Source organism: Coenobita brevimanus, chromosome 67 (genome assembly GCF_032717465.1).
Source record: "Coenobita brevimanus isolate Jiangsu-jjx chromosome 67, ASM3271746v2, whole genome shotgun sequence".
Lineage (NCBI taxonomy): Eukaryota > Metazoa > Arthropoda > Malacostraca > Decapoda > Coenobitidae > Coenobita > Coenobita brevimanus.
Genome location: NC_137020.1, coordinates 33703680 through 33709785, shown reverse-complemented (window position 1 = coordinate 33709785; position 6106 = coordinate 33703680). Strand labels below are relative to the sequence as shown.

General features: G+C 46.2%; 1 long non-coding RNA gene across 1 annotated transcript in view; it reads right to left on the bottom strand.

Annotated features, from left to right (window-relative positions):
* Window positions 1–3884: 3884 nt before the first annotated feature.
* The window catches only part of LOC145405452 (uncharacterized), a 44185-nt gene continuing 41963 nt past the window's right edge, over window positions 3885–6106 (bottom strand). Inside the window, exons 2-3 of the long non-coding RNA XR_013898374.1 lie at window positions 5069–5287; window positions 3885–3931 (exon numbers count right to left, since the gene is read on the bottom strand). This is a non-coding gene — a long non-coding RNA (uncharacterized LOC145405452). The remainder of the gene's footprint in view (window positions 3932–5068; window positions 5288–6106) is intronic.

The window sequence follows — 6106 nt, the reverse complement described above, 5'->3', positions numbered from 1 at the left end:
TCTGTCTCCAGTGAGTCAGTTTGCTTATGGTGTGTGCAAATGATGCGTGTTTTTGTGGTGGTGCCTCCTTGATCGGTCCTCAGCTTGACAAGGCCCCTGAGGTGTGTGCAGGTTCCCGTCACTGAGATAGTCATCGGTGTCAGGGGGGTAATGAGGATGACGGGGGGATGAGGGAGGGGGCAATATCACCTCCCCCACATCCCCTTACCCCCTCACCATCCATCACCCCATTCTCAATACCTTTGTGTCCCGTCGCCAGGAAAATATGCGTTCAATTCTCGGACCCCCTTTCCCATTCAATGCCTTATTCTTTGTCCTTATGAAATTTGCTCTGCCTCTCCCTTCCTCCCTATCCACTCCATTCATTCTCCCTCTCTCCCTCCCAGTCTCTCCCTGTCCCTTCCACTAATTCTCCCACTCTCCCTCTCCCCATCCTCACCTGTCCCTCCCCTCCTATTTCTCCCTCTCCCTCTCCAATGCTCCCTACCTTTCTGTCCCTCCCCATCATCCTACCCCCTCTCTTGCCCTGTGCTTCACCCTCCCTTCCTCTCATTCTCTTCCTGTCTCTCATTTCATTGGTGCCAGTCTCTCTAGCCCTTCCTCGTGTCTATCACTGTCTCGTCCTGTCTCTCCTGGTTCCATCCATACTGTCTTGCCACAACACACATATACAAACACCTCTCTAGCAGACGCAACACACTCACCACGACGCACACAACTCAGTACATGCACACCACACCACACCACAGGAATACTAACACCACTTCGACACACAACACTCTCAATACGACACACATGCGAGCACACATAGACAGGGTGAGTTAGCGAGGTGTTAGAGTGACGCATGGGTGGGGAAGAAGCACACACACACACACACACACACACACACACACACACACACACACACACACATCACGGTATACCAAGTTCAACTATAGGAATTATGCTTTGGGTCGTGTTGGTTAAGGACAGTTTGAAATGGTAAGTATCGCGGAGAAACAAATTTGTGAAGTGATAGTCGAGGAAATATATATTATGTGAGAGTTGGTAAAAGATAAAGAGGAAACAGGGAGAGTACAGCTTCCACGAGCCCTTTCCTTTTCTCTGTTTTGTTTTCTCTCTACCCTCTACGACTAGTGTAGTGTAGTGTAGTGTAGTGTTGTGTAGTGTAGTGGAGTGCAGTGTAGATTAGTGTATTGTAGTGTATTGCAGTATGGTGTGGTGTGGTGTGGGGTAGTGTGGTGTGATGTGGTGGGGTGTTGTCGGGTGTGGTGTGGTGTGGCGTGGTGTAGTGTGGCGCTGCTCGTGTGCTGTGGTGTGGTGTAGTGTGGCGCGGTTCGTGTAGTGTGGTGTGGTGGGGTGTGGTGTGGCGTGGTTCGTGTGGTGTGGTGTGGTGTGGTGTAAACAGTCGCCCCCAGACGTCTATTAGGATGTTAATTCACTCAGTCGCTTGATTAGATTTCCAAGGTGATCCCAAGATAGTGCTTACCTGTGTGTGTGTGTGTGTGTGTGTGTGTGTGTGTGTGTGTGTGTGTGTGTGTGTGTGTGTGTGTGTCAGCCCAAGCATAGTACAGTAAAGACGGTTCGGTATTATTTCCCTGGTGGTGACATGTGAGGGTGTGAGTCCATAAAAGCAACATATAAAAAAGTTAAGTGTTCAACTCCATCTGGTTATTTCCCCTGGCAGCCACTACTACAGGTGCCCAACTACAAGATGCTTCCCTCCACACACACACACACACACACACACACACACACACACACACATATCACTTGCACACAGAATGGGCCAAACTTTGAGTGTGACATCCGTATACTGTACTATCAGAGACCACATAAACCTGCCAAACTTTGAGTGTGACATCCGTAGACTTTCAGAGACCACATCGACTTTTAGTGAAGGTTTGGATGGCCGATGTGAAGTTAGGTTAGGTTAGTTTAGGCTGGGAATGGTTGGATTAGGTCATTATAGGTTGGGTTGGGTTCAGCTCGATTAGTTATTGACGGATTAGGTTAGATTGGGTTGGAATACGTCTGTTTAGATATGTTTAGGTTGGATTATATTATGTTAGGTTTGGCTGGGCTGGGTTGGGTTGGATTAGGTAATTTTAGGCCTGGCTGGGCTTGGTATGGTTAGGTTAAGTGAGACTGGGTGACATTAGGTCGGTTAAGATATGGATAGGATGCGTTAGGGTAGGTTAGGTTAGGTTGTTAGTTACTTGAAGGTTAGGTGAGATGATGTGAGTTTAAGATAATTAAACTGGGTTGGGTGAGACTAAAGCCCCGTCCACACGAGCGGGCAATGCCCGCGGGCACAAGCGAGCAGTTTGCCTGTTGACGGGCTCACCGCTTGTGCCCGCGGGCAAATGCGTAAATTGCCACGGGCAATTTACGCATTTGCCCGCGGGCACAAGCGGTGAGCCCCTCAACAGGCAAACTGCTCGCTTGTGCCCGCGGGCATTGCTCGCTCGTGTGGACAGGGCTTTAGTAAGAGTAGGCTGGGTAAATTTAGATTGGACTAGGTCACTGGAGGTTAGGCGGGGTTCAGTAAGACTAAGTATGGATAGGAAAAGTGAGACTGGGTTAAATTTAATGAAATTGACCCCCCTCTACCAAATTATCTATTTCTGTCACCTCATTCCGCTCTTAAAGATGTTTCCCTATCTCTTCTCAGCCTCTTTCCACGCCCCAGTACTCTCACTTTAAACGTTTGTACCTCTATCTCAGCAGGCAGGAAGACTTTATCTCCCACCCACCTAAAACATCGCCAATCCATGAATCTTTTTCCATGTCTTTCCTCCTCACTCTCCCACTTTTCTGCACCACTTACACTTAAGGGGTCTCTGCCATCCCCTCTTCCCCTTTCTCTCGTCTTATTCCTCACCAAGGTCTTCCCTATCTCTCCTTCTCAACTCATTTCTCTCCATGATTTTCCCTATCTGTCCTTCTCATCTCATTTTCTCCACTGCCTTCCCTATCCCTCCTTCTCATCTCTTTTCTCTCCATGATCCTCTTTACTCTTCCCTTTCCCCTCATTTCCCTTCGCGATCCTCTCTATCCGTCCCTCTAACCTCATTTCTCTCCACGATCCTCTCAGTCGGTCCCTCTCGCCTATTTTCTTCCCCACAATTCTCTTTATCCCTCCCTCTTACCCCATCCTATTCCTCGATCCAATTTTATTTCTCCCTCTCATCTCGTTCTTGTCTCCACCCCCCCTCCCCCGTCACGCTCATTACTCCATGATGCTGACAATTCTCTCTCTCTCTCTCTCTCTCTCTCTCTCTCTCTCTCTCTCTCTCTCTCTCTCTCTTTTGTCATTAAGTACCCACACCACGTTACCTACTAATTGGCTACAGACCACCGGTGGGGTCATTACGTCTTACCTGGGGCCTTGATAGAGAGAGAGAGAGAGAGAGAGAGAGAGAGAGAGAGAGAGAGAGAGAGAGAGAAATCCTGACCAAACTTAACCCAAGCTAAAAGTAAGAGCCAGACAGGAACAATAACTAGCAGCAGAAGTTCATGTGAAAACGACGAGCGTGGGAGGATGAGAGAGAGAGCGAGGGGAGAGGGAGAAGTGTGACAGAAAGAGAGGGAAAAAGAGGAAGGGATGAGAGCGAGTAAGGGAAAAAGAAAGGGCAGTGAGAGGGAGGAGCGAGAAAGCGAGGGGGAATGAAATGGAGAAAGGTGAGTGGGAGAGGGAAATTAGTTTTAAAGAGACAAAGTTCTCAGCTTAAAGTAAGTGAACTATACGAGTATACGGTACATATATAGATGTAATATTTTTTTAACTTTTATGTCGAATCTTCAAACATCAGTAAATGACGTTAGAGTGCTTTACCTGGTGCTGGAGACGGACGCCTTCATGGGGTGGCACTGATGTAGGTGTGAAGGTGCTCGGTTCTACAAACGTTCTTTGCCTCCCTCCCTGTTCCTGGAAAGAAGGATGGTTGGCTGCAGAAAGACAACTTCGGCCAACAGTCCATCAGGGTCACGTTTTACATAAACCTTGGGCCACAGCAATAACAACCAACTGACTTTAACTAAATTGACCATACACATAGAAAAACAATAATGCTGCAAATGACTGAGTCTTTGTGTGAACCTCTGAATGAAGTTGAGTCAAGTTTCAAGACCACGACTTACACTGTGTCATTTGGTGTGTCGGGGAAGCTGTGTGACCTGCGGATACGGAGCTCACTTATTCGTTACCTCCGGGGCCTCCTTCTCTCCCCGTGTCTCACTGTTTTCCGTAAAGCTTCCAGACACAGCTCTACATGATGGATTAATGAAGCTGTGTGTGTTTCTCACCCAACCTATCATCAGCCTCTCGTTTGTGCTTCACCTCCCTCCTTTCCTGTCTCGTTGTTTACATTGAGGCCCTAACTGAGCGTGAGTGAAGCTTGGCAGCACCGACTAACACAGTGCATTTGAATGAGTGAAGGTCCTGCTATCCATCCTGCCTGCCAGGTCCTTCATTTGACCTTCAGTTTCCTCCTACACCTCAACTGTTTCACTACAGCCCCGGCCAGTTAACGTCGCATCATGTGAGAAGAAGTGCTGTATAGATAGGTTGGGTTTGAGTGGAAGGTGGCTGTAAATATTAGCTGCTGCACTGTGTATGTGCTAGTTCAGGCTGGGTGATAATATTGAGCTTTGAATGAAAATTGGTTGTGAATGTACGGTATTTTGCTGTACTGTTAAGATTCCGTAAACTGGTATATGTGTGTGTATGTCTAGTTGCTCAAGATGCTCCAGCTGGATTTATTTATTAAGCGTCAGAGGTTTCTGTTCACTTGATGCTACTCGAGGACAAGCCACTAGTTACCCTAAATGTCTCGTTGAGTAGCTTAGTCCCAGGCCCCTGCGCTCGTGATAGGGCAATAAAGGATTGAGTGATACAGTATTCTTTCTTTTTTAGCTTATTTTGTGAAAGCATTTGATATTCTTAATGAATTTGTCTAGAGTTAAGTTTTCCTCTGCTTAGATGTTGCTTATAACAAAATTAACAAAGTTACAGCAAAAATAATTGCTGACTTATAAAAAAAAAGAATATCTTTGACACAAGTACCTTGCATTTTCCTGCTTCGTTAAATATAATTTTCGCAGGCCCGATTTAGTCTTCTCGTTTGTGCATATTCAGCTGGTTCCTTTCTAAGAGTCGCCCATTGAATCCGGATATTACTTTATTGGTGCTCTTTCTAGACAGTCTTATTCAATTTTCTTGGTCTGGATTAGATACAGCTTCCGTCAGGCCTGCCCCTACAAGACGTCTTCCCAAGATCAATGTCTGGTGGCAGAAAGGAGAAACAGAAAATTAGTCAACCTATTCAGTGTATTCAGGTGTATTTTTAGTTTTATATAATTTTTGTTATTCTGTGCTTTTTATTAAGTTCGGATGGCCGTTGAATTGACACAACCAAACTCTTCACTTTAGTCTCTGAATTGTAGCCAATTTGTTCTTTTTTATATAATTTATTTAATTACAGACAGGGAAGTTAATTAGAATATGGATATAGTGTGTCTACGTACAATCAGACTCCTTAATTCTGAGAGGCCACAACTGAATCGCCTCAGTGTCATTCTCTCCTGCATCAGGCTGTCTTGTCGCCGGCTAATATCTGCCTCACTTGTTTCTCTTTACTTCATCCATCTCATCCATGGTTCCCTCCTCTCGTCTACCCCTCCACCTCGCTCACTTTCCTAATTAAGCTGGTCTGTCTTTTCTCTACTTGGCTATATTAAAATAGCTTAGATCGTAGTTTATAATATAGTTTTGGTAAATGTTAGGGAGTTTTGTCGCTTAACCGTGGTCTGTCAAGCAAACCCGTTGACCACAGCAAACAACGGTTTGTGTGGGACTGTCTTTCAGTAACAGTAAATCTTAAAAATACAACACAGTACAAACACCTTCTAGGGATCCGTCTCACCAACGTCGGACCATTGTCCTTCCCACGGCAAGGTGCTGGGAAATAATCAGCTTGGCCCCTGGGTGGACCTAGTAATTGCTTAACCTGGTGTGTGCAGGGCCACCACGGGTAAGTGGCAAAACGGGCCACGGTGACGAAACTGAAGTATCCATCTCCATCTTGGATGCTAAGCTATAGCA